At 38.3% G+C, this 19,488-nt stretch overlaps 1 protein-coding gene across 3 annotated transcripts in view; it reads left to right on the forward strand.

Moving 5' to 3' along the window:
• The first annotated feature begins 1,895 nt into the window (after positions 1–1,895).
• slc4a1b (solute carrier family 4 member 1b (Diego blood group)) overlaps positions 1,896–19,488 on the forward strand; it is a 28,281-nt gene continuing 10,688 nt past the window's right edge. For 2 of the 3 annotated variants that reach the window (XM_012916103.3, XM_023155628.3), the window contains exon 1: positions 18,202–18,265. The gene's annotated coding sequence lies outside the window, so the exon portion shown is untranslated. Of the gene's footprint in view, positions 1,911–18,201; positions 18,266–19,488 lie in introns of those variants that run through there. The other variant, XM_076887491.1, reaches the window with a different exon arrangement.

Consider the following 19,488-nt stretch of genomic DNA (forward strand, 5'->3'; position numbering starts at 1 on the left):
CCCTTAATTGTTGTAGCCTGTAACATTCCAATTAAAGCAATGACGGAGGGTGGCGGTGTTATATCTGCTATGACATCATATTGATATTACTAGGTTAAACCCATGTTAAAAGAGAAAGTGTGAATGAATAAGAAAAGAGTGTAGCGGGTTCTTATCTGGAGTGCAGTCAATACAACCACGGTGTGGTGCCGGGGTCGCGGTAGAGCTGTCCGTCCATGTAGAGCCGGTCCACGGCGATGACAGCACGGGAGCCTTTCTGGATGAAGCTACGTCGAACTGGGAACAGGACCTTGCGTCGTTCCAGGATCTCTTTGGGGAACTGGTCGTTCACGCTGAAGTCCGTTCCTTTCAGCTCTCTGCCGCGACTCTTCACCTGTTCCTTCTGTTTGAATTGACCGAATTTGGCCACAATAGGCCGTGGTCTCCCGGTCCGCGACCGCACGCCCCCCAAGCGATGTACTCTATCGAAGTTGATGTTCTTTACGGTGTCCTCCGGCATTTCGTAGTATTTTAAAAGAAACCTTCATAACATTATTGGTTAAGCAGAATTTTCCTCTATGTAGCCAAAATGTATCACTAATTAGAATGTTGGCTATTGTGCCTCAAAAAACTTACAGCACACGTCTTGACAGAGCCTCAAACACCACTGCATATACTTTGATTATAACAGGTATGTTAATCTTGGATAAACCTGGATAAACTTAAAGATTTCCCTCGGCGCCAAAGAAATGTTTAAGTAGCACAATATCATTTTCAACTCGATTTTAATAATAAAGTGACTTGTTCTTATAAAGTATATTTCCATTATTATATACATTAATAACTTTTTGGAGAGAAGTTAGGTTTGCATGCAAGCTTCCAAGCCAAAAGAGCTTGTTTATGAGAACTAGATAACTTTAAAGGTTTTTTTTTTAATCTTGTAACTACATTCAGGTAAAAATAAATCAATCAATTAAAAATTACAAAAAGATTGTTTGAAAAGGTATTCCAAATCGTGCCTTTGTCATTGAATAAGTTGGTAAACCACTTCACCTCAAAGGAATTATTTAAAATTAAAAATTTCAAATGATCGATTCAAATATTGATAGTATCGATATCAATGCTGGTATCAGTATCAGATCGATACAAACGCATCTGGATCAATTTTTTTGCTTCTGTTGTCAAAGTCCAGTATGAATCCCACTGAACTGTGTTTAATACATATTTATTATCATTTTTTAAATGAAAAAATGTACCTCAAACAAGCACTATGAAAAAAACTTTGTTGTCTGTCACATCAACTCTTTATAGCCTATAGCACACTAAAACAGCAGAAGCTGACCCAAAGTCCTTTAAAGACAGGCACATTTCCAAAAACACAGTAACGAAAGCTGAAAGGTATTTCTTTTACTGGTAAGGTATTTTTAATGTGGATAGTAAAATCACAACACTGTCATTTTATGGTCATTAAAATGTGTTCAGAATTTGGTAAATGTAGGATGACTTAGCTCGTACATTTCATGACACACTGCTCTTCCACATAAGCTTCTACATAAGCTCCCCTAAAAGATACTTAAAAGTATTAGTATCAGTATTGGTATTGGCAATACAGCCCTTAATTTATTTGGTATCCGATCGACACCAAAATCTGCTGTATGACACAGAACTAGTTGCTATATGACAGGAAGTCCCGTTGCCAAATTTCAGCGACCCCTGGTGTGAGAGTGTGGAAATAACAGGATGGTGGCCGCTGTAGGACAAACAACTGTTGCCGCCGTTGATCTGAAGAGCGTGTAGGCTGCAAGTCTGCAGTTCACCTCTGCTGTCAATATGTTTCCACATCTATTTACTCTGAAGGAGGGTGTAAAACTTTGTAAAAGGAAAGGATGAACCAGTGAAGCTCACTTCTGTCGGATGACGGCGACACTGAGGTGAGTTTTTAAGGATATCTTTATCCTTACCCACTTTTCAGAGGGTAAGACTGCTTTGTTTGCTTTGGGGGGGTTTTGTTTTGCTTTTTGTGGAGGATTTTTTTTGTGTGTGTGATATTTTTGCTGCTGTTAGTGAAGTGGACTGTTGGACTCGGATGCTATGTGAGAATTTAATCAAAGTGTTTGTCAGAAGAAAATTGTGATTTTTAGAACCTAACATATCTGTCATAATGTCCGCTAATAACCACAGTCTAAAAACTTAATGCTTTACACGTCACGTGTTATTTTTCTTAAAAGTAATGCAGTACTTTGCGTAATTCGTTACACTGCTCGTTGCATTACTTTCACACTTCGCAATGAATTGACACGCATTGTCTCGCAATTACTAGTTAACAGTATTAACCTTAGGCTACAGTGCCAGTGTCAACACAAATCTCTAGCTAGCTAGATGCTTGCAGAGAGCAGCAGTATAATGCAGCTGTTTCTGTCTTGGAGGCAGTTTTCAGTTTGTCCTTTCATGCAATTAAAATAACTGTAATGTAAGCTCCACCATTTCCCTCCTTCATCTGCACATGGACTGAAATCAGCTGATTGTAGGTAGCATGCAGGAAACAAAAAGGCACATTTATTTGTTTGTTTGTTTTCTTTCCTCCACCCCGTGCAGATAACTGAAGAACCTTTGTAACTCATACAGTTAACAGTGATGTAATTACCGAACATAGCAGAGTATGGTTAGCTTACTGTGTTATTGACAAATGTAACGGGATTACAGTAACATCTTGCTTTGACACGCTTTACACCAGCAGTTACACCAGCTTATAACCAGCTGTTGTTGTTTAGCCGGTTCATTGTCAGCTGTCTGGAGACAGGAGTCATATGTCTAATCTGCTGACAGTAATTAATTCTGACAATATCGGGAATAAATGAGCGTGTTTATTCAGGTTTTCATGTGTTTCATGGCTTCAGTTCAGGAGATGAGGCTTGAAGTAAGAAGGAAGAGGGTGAGGTGAAAATGAAGGAGGAGACAGAGCAGTGGTGGAGGAAGAGAAAAATATAATGAGAAGAGATAATGAAGATATATATGTACATATGGTCATATATGATTTGAAAGATGTATGAGCTTTAAATTGAAAGTAACCTATAAGGTGTGCTAAGGCTTGTCTGTAATAACATAAATAAAATGTGATTAGGCACAATTACAAGCACAATCATGTCAGGAGAAAAAGAAAACATAAACAAGTAGAGCAGGACAATATGACCAAAAATATTTATCACGATATGCATTTGAAAATTTGCGATAACGATATAACTGACGATATAATTGACACTAGACAAAATACTTTACAACTCCACATAGGGCTGCTCGATATAAGATATATATCGGATGACGATATAAAAACGTCTATTGTTTCATTTTACGCTATCGTTTGTTTTGTGGTGTTGCAAAATAAACTGTTTACGGCAATATTTTTTCATCGTTTTGATGGTCACTGTAGTGGCTATATTAATTTCTTAAAGTTCTCTGTTTGTCTTATATTTAATATAACCACACTACAGACGGACAAGCGCCTGTTTTTATGCATTGTTGTTAGCAACAACGATGGTAAAACCATCACGTGTCCGCTTGTTTATTTTCTACATAAACCTTTCACAATAAAGCTCAAGATCCTGTTGAGACTTTTCAAAATAAACAGAATCACATGAAAGAGTATGCAGAGTATTTACCGATGAGAAGCAAAAAAGAGCCGTCAGGTGCTAAAAAATAAACCTTAGACTCAAACGTTAGGCTTTTCCAAAACTGCAGCACGCTGTGTAATAAATACTCGCAAAGAAAACGGCGGCTGTTACAACCTATGTGTAAAAATGTGCAGTTTCCTGCATCGGTAAAACACTCGACACCAGATACACGACGCCCAGCTGGAAACACTTCAGCTGCCCGAGATTTACAGAATTTACAGATAATGTTAAATTTTTGTGATTTATATCGTTATCGGACGATAGATGTTTTATATCGGGATATGAGATTTTGGTCATATCGCACAGCCCTAACTCCACGACTTTATTAGTGCAAAAAAACCCCCCAAAAACATCAATGTGTTTTCACTTAAACAAGCAGCTGTTTTTTATGTGCATTAAAGTTATATAAAAATGTAACAGTGCAAATGCAAATTCCTTGCTGACAGTTTAACCAAAAGGCATTTCCAGTGGAAATTGGCCAAAATATCCTCAGTAATGCTCCGGGCTGTGCTCCGACAATCCATCAAGCCGATTTTCAGAAAAATCAAAGGATTGATTTTAAGTGTGCCGTATTTTCCAAAAAACACGGTAATAACGACGGCCCGCTAGCACGCGCTACCAAAAATAGTGCTTTGTTGTGTATCTGACGGACGAAAGCTAAACCAGTTCCACACCACTGAAGTTGCAGCATTTTTACAAACCAATTCTGGTTCATCCGTTTCATTCAACGATCCACTTTCGCTCTTCTCATTCTCTGTCGCCGGCATGCTTTTTCCGCCATGTGCGTATGAAAACAAAGGCACTGCACATGCGCGTTTTACCCATATTCTATTGCGATATTTCATTTTCTTATCATTGCCCGACCCAGTGTGTGAATGTGTGTGTGAATGGGTGGATGACTGGATATGTAAAGCGCTTTGGGGTCCGTAGGGACTAGTAAAGCACTATATAAATACAGGCCATTACCATTATACCGGTATTACTGTGAACGGTATGATATGGCCCAGCCCTATAAACAAGTATCTTAAATTAACTCGATTAACTTTAGAAGGGTTTATTTTATATGTACAGCTAGTACGTATTAAGGCATTCTTCTTTTCCCAGTCAGAATGGAACAATTTTTTTTAAAATCATTTTTAAATGCAACAGAAGCTTTAGCAACCTTAAAAAATCCTGGATTGAAAACAAGAAACTTAAATAATTTTCAAATTCCTTTCTCCATCCAGTTTTTGTAAAAAAAAAAAAAAAAAGCATTCATTTGTCAGAAGGCACAATTGCACACTCGTCTATATAACCCTGCTTTATGGTTTTGTAATAAACTCTAATTCAGTGCATAAAAAATTAAAAAATTAGCCTTTGACAGGAAGAATCTAAAAGACCCTGCACAGTTCTCGAAATGTCTTTGGACGGATGAAGCCAACATTAACTTACTAACTTGTTATCTTATGGCATGAGTATGCATGGCTGCCAGTGAAACAGGCTCAACAGTGTTTAATGATGATATGACTGAAGTAACTGCATGAATTCTGAAGTGCACGAGGCTGTACTCTCTGCTCAGATTCAGTCAAATGCTGAAGAACAGATGAACTGTGATCATGGTGCAAATGCATAATTACCCAAAGCAAACTGCTTGCAAAGTGATGTGCGATACCACTGATTTCCTTTCCGATCCGATACCAAGTAAAATTCAGGGTGGTATCGGCGATACTGATCCGATACCGATACTCTGTACAAAAACTTAATGTTTCATTGCATTTCATAATACAATATATAATTGTATTATGTAATTGTAATAATAACATAACCATATTGCTTCATAATGATTAGAGGACATCAGACAACTTTTTTTATTGCTTAATAATGCAGAATAATCATATAGAAATAAAAAAAACTGACGTTGTGCGCTATTTGAGCATGTTGCCTGCCTGCAGCACAAAAGGACTCTGCGAGAGACGTCTGTCTCGCCCTAACAGCACCTGTCCCTGTCCTCCTCTTCAGTTTGCCTCAACATAAGCTTATCATATTCTGTGATGTGATTTACTCCGAGGTGTTTGACGAGGTCAGTGGTGTTGCCACAACAACGTCTCCACACAGGACTCTGTTTGCGCTCAGCCATTGTTGTGAGTGTGCACGCCAGGGGCTGCAACACATTTATACAGCCGTATTCTGCATATGACTATGAAAGGCGTAAGAGGAAGTAGTTCCTTCCAAATTAGACGATCCGAATTGTATAGTTTCTTTCCACTGCGTTCATTTTAATGGAAAAACTACAAATTTACCCCAGAGTACTAAAATATCGATATTATAATATGAGAATCGATTCTAGAACATAAATTGCTGGTATCGGAAGAATCGATATTTCAGTATCGATCCGCACACCACTAGGAAATACAGCATTAGTGATATCCATTGGTTCTAGACTTCAGGTAATCATTGACTGTGAAGGGATTTCATTCAAGTATTGAAAATCAATCATTATGTTTAAAATTCTGCTAGTCTGTGAAATTTATTTTGACCCTCTGGAAATAGGTAGCTGTGCATAAAAATGGTCTTAACTCCTAAACAGCTAATGCAAGATATACAATGGCATGTAAAAGAAACTGGCTGAATACATTAGGCTATGGTAATAAAATTACTTCCACCTCTCTAAATGTATTTTACAGGTAAACTACTTCATTGGAAAATTCAATCGTGTTTTTGACCAAGAATAAATAAGCTATTAAGAAAGTCAGTTTCTGCCTTTGTTTCCTTCTAATGCCCTATAGGTTCTCCCTGGAAAATATGTGCAAACAAGTACAAGATTGTGAGATTACTCAACATAAGCAAAAGCTGGTTAGGGTGTCTGATAAGAACCGTGCAAAACTCAACAGTGTTACTCAACCCCTTTAAAGAAATGGCACTAATCACTATTTACACAACTGTGTATTATGAAAAAATAAGCTTTTCTCACTTGGTGTAGGGATTATCTCTAGAACTGCTATTTCACTGACAGCTAAGAAGATCTGCAAGAGCTGCAAGATCAAACTTCCCCAAAATGTATGGAAACACATATGCAGACTTTCAGAAGGAATGTTTGGATCAGATAGGGTTCAGCGTGTTTGGCTTGGAGCTGAACCATCACTGTAAATGCTCTTTGTGTAACATAGTATGAGCTGATAAGCGGCTGCAAAGGAGTTGACATTTATAGATTGGTCTGTAAATGCTTGTCTACGCAAATAATGAATAAAAATACAACTCCGTGTCTAAAGACAATCATCCCAAACACACTTAAACAGTTACACAAGAGAAAAGTATAAAATATTTATTGACCTAGCACATATCTTAGTGTGAATCCATTAATAGTAGTTTTATTTTAAGCTGAAGGTTGAGAAACAGAAATAGACTCACATCTGTCCTCAGATTTGTGCGAGACCAATACACGGTTGAGTATAATGGATATAATTACTTTGATCTTTGACCTTTTGACCCATTCTGTTTTGAAACTCTATATGTGAAAACTATAACCATTGTTTGCTCAATAATCAGTGTGTTTCTTTATGCTACACCTCAGATACACCAAAGAAGAACACTTGACAGTAGTTAGCACCAGAGAGTTAAAATGATCTGAAATTTAAATTTGGATCCCTGTACACTCAGTGCTAAGCAACTGACAAAAAAAACAAACAACTGACAACTGTTCATAAAATGAAATATATTGAGAAAAGGCTGCCATGTTAACTATTATAAGGACACAGGTTTTTGGCTGTTTTGGGGCTGAGTTTTTCCAGCCTTGCCTGGAGCCGTGGAAAAAAGATCACAATGTTTGGTTGTGTTTGGCTGACTTTTAAGCTTTGTGACAGTTAATGCGATCGGGTTTATTCTTCACGCTATCAAAGATGTTTTAGGTTTTATTTCAGTGTTTTATTTTCACAGTCTAACTGTGCTAATCTTAAAAAAACAAAAATCTAAAAGGTAACAGTGTAACATTTATTACGTTATTGGAGGCAAATTCTGACCAATCACAACTCACATTGACCAATACCTTTTAAATCTGAGCAAACAAGCAGCAGTTCAGAGGTGACTCAGCGGAGGATAAAAGAACTGTCCTTAACTTTATTATCAACATTTACTGTACTGTGGATGTCAGATATTGTGACTGAAGTTTTGGTTACCCAGAACCTGCTTGCCTCTCTCCTGGTGTTAATGGAATAGTTGCACCAGACGTGGCATTCAGAATTTAAAACAAGGTAAGAAAAGAAATCTCATTTATCATAAGCATTGTCAAGAAATACATCACATGTAATGATGTGCTTTCTTGCGTTTTTTGGGTTGTTGTTTTTTTTTTATTTTTTTGTTATACAGTTTTGTGACTACTTGAGTTTCTGGCTGTTCAGGTTACACTGAAGATGAAGGCATTTCATGCAGCAATTTTTTAGCAGTCATTTTCTGTTGAAAGTAGTAGTAGGAGTTTTGGTAGAGTAATAGAAAAAACCAGAGAACAGACAAGAGTTGGAGATTCAAATTTTTACATATTTTAGTTTCTCATTGAAAGCAAAGGTTGTTTCAATTGCGATGATTTAATGAATTTCAAACGCAGTGTGCTATTCTCTCTCTCACTGTATCGCTCTCTCTCTTCTTATGTAAGTCAGTATAGCTTTCTCTTTCTCCCATCTATATGACAGTAATCATCTAAATATGACAATATTTATTAGGGGTGCAACGATACGGTTCGATACTTTGGTGTCACGGTTCGATATTTTTTCGATACAAAAGAATGTTCATGCCTTTTTAATTTGTCATTTGTTAAAATTATAAATATATATTTTAACTCAAAAGTACAGTTTTTAAATTTAATGTTGCTGAAACAAGAAAAATTTTTTTTTTTAAATCTATCTGATTGAGGAATCACTCATCTTTGGATGCGTGGGGCTGGACGACGTCAACACGTTAACGAGCTATTGCCACTAACGCACTAGTTCCCACCAATGTAATTGAGCATTGCGTGGCACATCCGACATACTGTTTTACTTTTGTCCATGACGTGCTTACCTTCAGGGTCATGCTTCACATGAAAACCTAAATAGTTCCAAACGCCAGATGTGAATGAGGGTGGGGGAGGTTCAATTTCGGGTAGTGTTGAGGCAATTGCCATGTTGCAACGAGCTTAACTTCTGTCTCGCTAGCTTGCCCCCACACACACACACATCTGCACTCGACAGTGCAGCCTGGGCGGAGTAGTCGAACGCAGATCCACTGAGCTCTCAACACAGACAGCATCGTCAGAAGAAAAGTTGATAAAATAAATTAAAAATTTTGTATTGTTTGATACATATGCGTACCGAACCGAAAGCACTGTATCGAACGGTTCAATACCGATACGAGTATTGTTGCACCCCTAATATTTATGTAGTTATACTTTGGACCCTGGTGTTAAAGTGAATGGATAAGCCTTGTTGGGCAGCACAGACTGCAGCAAAAATAATAATGACAGAAAGGACATAAATATAGTAGAATAGTATGAGTATAAATTCAGTAATTACAAGGCATAGCCCAGATGGCTCTAGCGATGGCGACCGTGGCTCAGAGGTTTGGGAAGCACATCTGTAACCGGAAGGTTGCCGGTTCGATCCCCGGGCTCTCTGTCCTGGTCGTTGTGTCCTTGGGCAAGACACTTTACCCTACCGCCTACTGGTGTTGGCCAGAGGGGCACGATATGGCAGCCTCGCTTCTGTCAGTCTGCCCCAGGGCAGCTGTGGTAGCTTGCCTCCACCAGTGTGTGAATAGTGGCATTGTAAAGCGCTTTGGGTGACTTGAAAAGTGCTATATAAATCCAATCCATTATTATTAGTTTGTAAAGAGATGGAAATCTGGGCATCTCACCTGCCTAAATGCAGCAGATAATCCACCTGTTGAAACTGGGATGATATACAAAAACCTTAATCACCCATGGTCATGTCATGTGGGTGTTTTCACCCCCACTTTGGAGCAGTGTTTTTCAAAACACCTGCGCTTTGGAAGCTCGTCACACGGTGTGTTCCAATATTCAGTTTTGCTTTGGAATAGCCCTAACTGAGGAAAATGACAAGGAAGTATCCGCATAGCACATAATAAGAGCCACTCCACATCTCCAAATACTAGGAAAAAGAGCGTAAATGCCTCCTTTATTGTCCCGTTTAGCACAGAAAGCATCCTTTATGAAAGGAGAGGAGCAAATACCGTCCTATAAGGCGATTTATTGTGATGTTACAGTTCCAGGGTGATCTACTAACTGTATGCTATCCTTTGTGTACAAAGATGTGGGTAGAAATTTACCAAAATTATCCAGCGTAAGCTCAGGTTTCACGCATGTGTTTTTCTCTGAAAACAGTAATCCGGTTGAGATAAATTAATTGTGTTACAGATTCAGCAGTGACGGTAACTTGCTTTGTGCACACTGCTGAAAAAAAGACAGCTCGGCTCTGATGATTTCTGCTCTTTTTTATGACAATCCCAGTATTACTTATGACCAATAAGCGGAGCTTACCTCTCATCCGGACTGAGTGAAGAGTTTTAGGACAGAGACAGTTTGGGCAGCCTTAAGCCATCCACCCAAAATACTGAGTAAGCACTTCTTGTTTCTTGATTTTTTTCAGGACTAGATTTGTAAAAATGCAGTAAATTGTGTCCCTCAGATTTTATAATTCACATTTTCGTGAGTCGTGTAAACATTTTTCTCCTGAAAGGAAAGCTCCTACAAATACATATGCTGAGATGCTAAGGCCAGCAGCAAAAATACTCCCGTTCACAACTTTCAGTCACAAACACTGTGCCTATTTAAGTAAGCTTATAAACATCAAAAGATGGCTTTACTCTGCCGCAGACACAAGTAGTAGTAAATTTGAGAAAAAATGCTTTTTCTCTAAAATTCCAACCTTGGTGTATTAAGATGCATTCTGTAATCTTTCTTCTGCACACACTAGTTTCAACATATAAGGAGACTAGTGTTAGGTGATTCTGATTCTCAACGGACTGCTGTTCTCTTTATCTTCCTTATCATTGCTCCTTCTCACATTTCTTTGACCTTGATAAAAAGGTCACCAAGGTCAAAGAAGAGGTTAGGAAAAGGAGACAGGAGGTGCTTTTGGAACAGAGCCCACGATCACAGTCAAAAATGTTGGTTTGAAGCAGCTGATTAAAGTGAGTGACCCTCGTTACCAACTCCATGGCCATACGCATTTGTCTCTACACGTGTCATGGCAGAGAGACCATTGAACACTTGTGGGGTTTTTTCAGTATGAGCCTTTTCTCCTTGCCTGACATATTTTAGAAGTATGGCATTTTATCTCATAACATATTGGTTGCTCTGAGCTCAAGTAATCAGCATATTATATTTGAGTATTTGCCAAAGTGATATATTATGTGTTTACTGTGTTTGGATATTACATGTTGCACATCATCAGAGCACCTGTGGTGAGAAATAGTGAAGTGTTGCAGGTCACAGTGACCCCTTAATGATAGTAAATGAGGGCTGAAAAATTCCAGTTTTGTCCAGAATCTGCACCCCTACAGGGTTGAGATCGTGGAGTGGAAATTTACAGAGAGGATGAGGGGCTTTTTTGTATAAAAGCGAGAGCCCCCAAGGGTTCGGGGCAGTTTGTCTTTTGTTGTCGAGGAACACTTTGCTTTTTGTCTATGCTTTTTTTATAAGTTCATCGTTTCAATATTTTAACCTGTGACTGAACCTCCATATCCAGAGGGAATATTTTGTTGTTGTTTTTTGGGGAGTTGGACATAGAGATCATTTAAAAATATTGAGCAGAGTGTAAATCCTCAGTTGAGTTCCTCAGAAATCCTCAGTTATGCAGATATTTTTAAAAGAAAGTGTGCCCTGACTTGTATACCATTAACATTGGAGTTTGGGGTCTTTGTTTTAAATGTAGCCAAACAAATCTGCTTGTTTGATTATGTAATCCACTTCATGGTTTTGGAAGAAAAAAATATATCCAGATGTCCAATGTGTCACCAATTTAAACTTTAAATGTAGCATCCCTGGGTGATGGTTAACCAAAGTTAACTAGTAACTACTCAAGTCAAAGTTTGCCAGGTAACATAATCTATATGTATGTAATATAATTTAATCTACAATTCACACATCTGAATTTACAGTAGTGGTTCCAGTCGCTACAATTATACATGAGGAAGGTTCAAAGAATCTCCTGTTTTAAAGATTTCTGCTTAAATGTGCTTAGTGATATGTACACAGAGAAATGAGTTCTGGTTGCACATGAACCTGAAGAACCTCAGCGATTTTATCACAGTCACTTTCAATAATCCTTTAAAGAATGCTGCCCCCTGCTGTGCTAAAGATGATTATTCTCCATGGGACTGTTCCCATTCAGTGGAGTCAGTTTTAACTTTAAGGAAGTGTTCCTGAAGTATTAAAGCACTTGCCATACATATAATCCAGTTTATTATTACCCCTCATAAAAGGCTGAGGATGTGTATTTGTCCCGCTGGGTGAGCAGGTGGGCAACGTAGGAGTTTGAAATTGATACCATTAGTATATCTACTAAAAATTACAGTGACCTCGAGTCCCCTCAAGTTGTGCTCATTGACAAAAACTAATTTAGACTGATGGCAACGTCCTAGCAGTCTGTCTGTATTTATAAGTAAGACAGCATTTATCGTTATTATTGTCATTTTTATTTTATGTAGATGCACAGAGCCTGCTGTCCTATTTGTACCTGTGTGACTGAGCCATTAGCTTGCTCTGCATTAGGAAGTCCAGTGTTGGATGGTTTCACAGATGAATTAATTCAACAGTGCAGTGGCACGCTGTTTAGCACTGTTGATTGTTTGCTTGGGTCATCCCCGGGTACTCCGGTTTCCTCCCACAGTCCAAAGACATGCAGTTAGTGGGGATAAGTTAATTGGAAACACTAAATTGCCCATAGGTGTGAATGTGAGCACGAATGGTTGTCTATGTGTTAGCCCTGTGACAGACTGGCGACCTGTCCAGGGTGTACCCTGCCTCTCGCCCTAAGACAGCTGGGTAGGCGCCAGCCGCCCCCCCCCCCCCTTCCCCCCCGCGACATATAAGCAGAAGTGAATGGATGGATTAATTCAGTGTATTTTCCTATTATCTCAGGATGGTGGTGCATGGGATAGCCCTCTTGATCATAGTATTCCCAAAGTATTTTAACAACATGTCTATATGTGGTGTCCCTGTATTGATATTGCATTACTATGTTGTATCATTTTTTTGTCTCCTGCCCCTACTTTTTTGAAGTAGTGCCAGTTTTTTTCTTAACCTAAAGTTAGTTAATTTAATAGGACACACTGAATGAAGTTTGTAAGTAACAATATATAAGAACAAATGCCTCTTCTTTTGCATTTTTACTTTCAGACGCTGTCAGACTCCACCTGACCATCTGCTGATCATCTGTTGTCTCCTGTCATCAGTCTGCTGCCTACACATATGCTGCTCAGCTTTAGCGTGTAGAAAGCAGAAAGCTGTTTTTCTGATGCTTTTGGCCAGAATGTTGTCTGGCTAAAGTCTTTCCTTCCTGCTTCCTACTTGCTTCCTCATCTGACCGAGTGTGGCTGATGTCTTGCCTGCCCACCTATTATCAGCTGTAAGATCATTGTTAAAGCAGTGAACTTCCTTTTAACGCTTTAAATGCTCATTGAAAAGAATTTGGGCATTTCTTGTCTTTTTCCATCCTTGCATGATGACTTTTCCACCCTGTGACCACTTTCTGTGATGGTACTTTATAGTAGAAACAGTGCTGAAGGGCTGTGCTATACTTCTGTTATCACTTGTCAGCATTATAAAGAATGCGAAATGTGGAAAGCAGTACAAGTAAAGAAACTGTCTTTTTTTTTTAAAAGATTACAGTATAAGCAAGGTGCCATAAAGTATCCAAGCATATCGGCTAATAAAAGGTTTCCTTAATATTAGAATTGTTTACTAAATTTTCGTTCATTTTTTAACTATAACTTTATATAAAAGATGGATGTAGCCACCATCATGTCACCTATTTATTTCTGAACTCTGAAGTGTTATGGTAACAGATAAAACTACTGTATATATAATAATATTTATGGAATGAATTTATTCAGCTGTACCATGATCTGGATGCTGGCATGCTGCCAAACACACAGTAAGGATTTCCCTCCCTGAGTTTGTTTAGCATAGTCTCAGTTGCCCTGCACACATACCAAGCATATTAGTGACAGCTGTAGCAACTGGGCTGGAATCACTTCTGCTGGTATTGAATTGCTGATTTGGTGAATTTTTAAATGGGATTTTGCTACCAGCATTTTTTGCACCATTTCTGTATCTATTTGCACGTCAAAGTGCATTGTTTGGTCATTGTTTTACAAACCTCAAATACGACAGAAAGAGTAGAAGACCATCTGGGACTCCACCAACTGCTCTTAGAACTGAAGAAACTTCTTGGATGAGAGATGAAAAGTCTTCAAGAAACTTTAAAAAGTCCAGATGCTTTTCTTTCCAAGCTCCTTAGAGTACGATGACCTGAGAGCCTCCACAGTCCTATAACCAGCCCAACTGGTAGTCAGTGTGGGCCAAAGTAGCTTAGCCCCAGTTAGCGCTCCCTTGGCTGGTCCTCCCGAGCAGCCAGGAAATCAGGCTGCATTGGGTGACCTCCAGTACTCCACCAACCTTAACTAGGAAACTTTTTGGGGAAACCTGGTCTTGTTAGGAGATGTTAGATAGAGAAGCTCTCTTTTTTCCTGAAATCTGGCTGAATTTATTAAACACCCCAAAACATGACTATCCAGACTTGGGACCAGTTGCAATCTTATATGTTTCTCTGCATTTTTTTATCCCACAGAAATCGATTATATCTTATTAATATTGTAGCATCTGCACTGCGTATGACCCTGGATTCTGTGTTTTCTCTGAAAAAGAAGGCAGTACATTACAGATGCTTGATTGCTTGACTCCCTGGTAACTCACAAACTTCCACCTTGAAGTAGATAATGGATAGGCTGAAGAAGAATTGGTGTTACACTTTTGGCCTAAAAAAATAGTTTGTTATTCTACAAAAGCCCTCAGTAAAGCTAGGACATCTTACTATTCGTGACAAATTAACTTCAGCACTGTAGCCAGGCTGAGAAAAAGTCCAATTTTTAATGAGCTAAGTCTGTTAACCTTAACTAGCAATGACTTTAGGAATTTCTTCCCAGATGAAACTGTAATAATTAGAGAAAAAATTATTTACAGCTATCCCACAGATGTGCCTTAAAGTACAGCAACTTTAATAACTGATATTTGATTGATGTTTACTTGGACCCCTTCACTTCGATCAGCCTCTCTGAGTTAATGTCTTCATCTAAACCCTAGGTCACCAATAGACAGGGCTGGATCTGCATCTAGATGTTTCTCCATTCTAACAGATCTACTACTAGATTTTGATGGACTGTTTCTAATTTACTCTGCACAGCATTTCTTGTATTTACGGTAAGGTTATTTTAATCTGTGCAGCCTTTTCCTTTGTCTTTGGTGGTCAATGTATATACAAAGGCAACACACAGACGAGTCACATGCTTTGTAACTCATCCCACATAACATTACTTAGCAAATCAAATGCTTTATTCAGGGCATGTGTGAAAACAGAAAACTCATGGGGGAAACACATAGGGAGAAAATAATATTCAAAGTTGAGATGGTTTACAGAAATGGGGTGATTCAAACAACACCTTTATTAAAATTAAGCAAATCTAAAATCGAAGCCTTATTTTACTTGAAATGAGAAAATAAATAATTTTTAAAATTTATTTTCTTACTAACTGAAAATGAATAATAAACATTGTTGAAATACTATTGAATTGTAATTTATTTCAATTACTTGAGAGCCAGATGTTGACTGTACTGTGGTAGCACTGTGCTCCACTTGCTTGAATCATATCGGGGCGATCGTGGCTCAAGAGTTGGGAGTTCGCCTTGTAATCGGAAGGTTGCCGGTTCGAGCCCCGGCTTGGACAGTCTCGGTCATTGTGTCCTTGGGCAAGACACTTCACCCGTTGCCTACTGGTGGTGGTCAGAGGGCCCGGTGGCGCCAGTGTCCGGCAGCCTCGCCTCTGTCAGTGCGCCCCAGGGTGGCTGTGGCTACAATGTAGCTTGCCATCACCAGTGTGTGAATGTGAATGGGTGGATGACTGGATATGTAAAGCGCTTTGGGGTCCTTAGGGACTAGTAAAGCGCTATATAAATACAGGCCATTTACCATATCAATCTTATGAATTCCAATTTTTGTATGTAAATGGTGAATCTTTCTCACACACAAAGGTTTGTCATGGAGTTCCACAGGGTTCCATGCTGGGAACAATACTTTTCACATTATTCACCCTCTATCAGGCCGGTTGCGGCAGATTGCTCCTTCCCTGAGCCTAGTTCTGACAAAGGTTTCTTTCTGTTAAAAGGGAGTTTTTCCTTCCTACTGTTGCCAAGTGCTTGCTCATAAGAGATTGTGTGATTGCTGAGTTTCTTTCTAATCGAAGCTTGTTCTGTTATGAATTGGTACTATATAAATAAAATTTAATTAAACTGTACTGATTGAACACTAGCTGCATTAGTTGGCTACCTTTCATTCATAAATGAGATATTTACATGAGGGTAAAAAACTCCCTTTGTGTGTCCTTCACAACCGACAACTACTTTCAGCTACTCCCTTATTTCCCAGGGGTTTCAATGGCACATGATACCACATGTTGATTTTTTTTTTTCTAAACGCCCTTCCTGACACAACCGTTCCATTTATCCAGGCTTGGGACCAGCAATGAAAATTATGACCTCTGAGGCTGGGCTTGTGTCTCCTTCTGGTCTTGAACTGGATGTTTTCCACCTTTAAGGCAAATGTGTTAACCACAACACTACAGAAAAGGCTCAAAAAAAGCAGTCTCTGCTTTGTAATTTAATATTGCATGAAAACTCAAAAGCCTGTGCTTGCATCAACTGTTATGTATAGTGTATACATGTATTAATGTCTATCAAGTATTCACACCGATGCCTTTCTTGGAGACTGATGTCACTGCTAAACATTTCTTGGAGGAATGAAATGTTATGTTAACGGATATAATGAAGGATATCAGCCAGGTTGCATTTACACTTTCATACAAAGTATGACACATTTGTGCAGATGAAACTGCTTAACAGCACATAAATGCAACCATAATAACAATAATAATCCAATAATGCTATATAGTAGTATACATTGCTAATTCCTAGTTTTCTTGCTTTTGCAAAGAGTAATTTGATAGATTTACATCCATATTGGTTTTTAGAATTACATTAGGAGATTGCTGCTGTTGCAGAATTACACTTTAGTGAATGTCAGTTTTGCTTGATGCATGAAACAGAAAAGATAGTAAAACATACATTAAAAAAATTATTTTGCTTATAGATTCTTTATACTTGTAATGGGAGATACATCAGAGGATTTGGGATGCAGAGGCCTCTGAGCTTCTGTTCAGGACAAACACATGCAGACACTATTAAATATATCAGCGTGCAGAGAAACAATGCTTTCAGATTTGCATATAGGAAGAGGACTTCTCGTATTTCGTCACTCATGTTGGTGACTGACAACCCAGTGTCAAGAAAAAAATAGTCTCAATGGATTCCAGACAGTTACATAATGAGGTACAGTGACAGAAACAAGATGCAGGATGATAACATTTACCGTCAACAGAAGGTATGCAAATATTTCTTTTCTTTACATTAAAGTTTATTAAACACAGCACACCTCTGTTATGATATGCTTTACAACTTGATTATTATGTTATTAAAAAACTAACAAGCATAAGCTTCCAGGAATTGCCCTGTGCAGAACCAATCATTTTTTTTACATAATCCAGCCGAGTCATTAAAGTGAGCTCAAGAAACATAAATCTTTCAAAAAGCAGAAAGTTGCATTACAGGAAATGTAATATCACACTTTTTTAAAGATTAAAACAATTTGGGGAATAAGAATTAGTCTCTAATGACTTCTTAAAATCACCCTCTAATGACTAGAAGAGTTAAATGTCACCTAATGTTTGCAGTTAATGAGTGGAATTGTTTTGAATTTGTTGTTTGTGTGTCTAGTTCAGAAGAAAAGTCAGCCCAAAATGACAGTCGGGCAGCAGTTTCTGCTATATATGCAATCATAAATGTGATTAATACACCTCAGTTTTATGCTGATCGTCTTAAGGTGGGAGGAAGAAAAGCAGATGAAAGCCAGCTTTAAGCAAATGTTTTACTCCAGCAAGACTGAAGGTGACCAGGCCCAGCAGAGAAGTCTAAGCCCTTGTTGTCCTCTAAACACAGACATTAAATATGATAAGATGCGGGCTGGATAATGACACAGTTTGACTAGTTTTCTTCCATACCAAGCCACTGTATTCACTATCAATATTATGGGTGAGACCGGAACACATTGCTCTGCTGGATTTGCGCTTCGAGAGAATTAGAGTGCACGTGTCCATGTGTGTGTGCATGCATGTATTAGTCCCACCCATTATCGAGAAGCATGCACACACACATCGGCACCGAAGAAGCTTTAAATAGGTGGTGCGTATGAAGTCACAATTTTTTTGCCATTCTGGGGTCAGTCACTTGCCACTGCTGTCAGTTTAAGCAGTGACTGCAGGAGGTAAGTGTCAGCTTTTCTGCTACAGCTATGAATGGTATTTGTCCAAAAATTAAGTTAAGCTGTTGCTTTGAAGCATGAAAATATGGGAATGGAGCACTTCATTGAAGTTGCACACTTAATGTTGTTGTGATGTGTGTTAGAGTCACTGCTGCAGTGGAATAATCTTTATTGGTTAATTGAAGAAATTTAACAGTCATTGCAAAACAGAATGTGGCAATATCAGTCATGTTGTGTAAAACAACAAGTCACTTTTTATGGAATACATGCCCAGATGATTAAGTATGCACAAACAATAAGATAAGAATGCTTTTCTCATCTGCAATTTTAATGATCTTTGAGACACTTGCAAAGATGCAGATTTTTTTTTTGCAAAAAAATGGTGCAGCAATTTATATAAAAGTGTCAAAATAAATGGAGATACTATATATAAAGCCAAAACAGAAATATATGATTCCAGAGCTTGAGAGTGTATAATTGGTATGACCATATTTATTCGTCAGCACAGCCTGAACACTCTTAGAGAAGCGTTCTTGTCATTTCTTTGAGTAGTCTCCAGGAATAGTTCTCCAGGTTTATAATGGACATTTAAGGCGCTTCTTTAGATGTCTTTATGCAAGATGATCCCACACTGCTTCATCTTTAGCTTCAGACTCTTGGGAGGCCAATCCATGACTGGTAGTGTACCACTATGTGTGTTTTCTATCCAGGTATGCTTTTAATACATTGGCAGGCAGTGTGTTTGTGTCATTGTCATGCTAAAAACATGAAGCTGCTTCCAATCAAAATGGAACAAAAGCTGACATTTCTGCTTTTATAATTTCATCAATTTTGACAAGAGCTCAACACCACTGGCTGAAATGTAGCAGCAAACCATGACAGAGGCTCCACTGTGTTTTGCAGATGCTGTGGACACTCACTGCTTTATCTAGCTCCTGAACTTCTCTGTACATCCTTAAAATGATTTGAACAAAAGAATATTCATCATTGCATAGATAGGGCATGACTTTTCAATACTGTTCACCTGCTGTAGGTTTTTTTTGTCTTTTTTTTTGTCTTCCGTGTGTCAAGTTTCTTTAAGGGCACACTGTACACCATGCCAAGATATGGGAATAACCGTTTTGGTTATACAATTTTAGTTCTGTCAGACTGCATTATCTTTAGATTTTTTTATTTTATCATTTTTTTTTTGTAGATTTAGGAAATTGGAGGAAATTTCATGTTTT

Source organism: Maylandia zebra, linkage group LG8 (assembly GCF_041146795.1).
Source record: "Maylandia zebra isolate NMK-2024a linkage group LG8, Mzebra_GT3a, whole genome shotgun sequence".
Taxonomy (NCBI): Eukaryota; Metazoa; Chordata; class Actinopteri; order Cichliformes; family Cichlidae; genus Maylandia; species Maylandia zebra.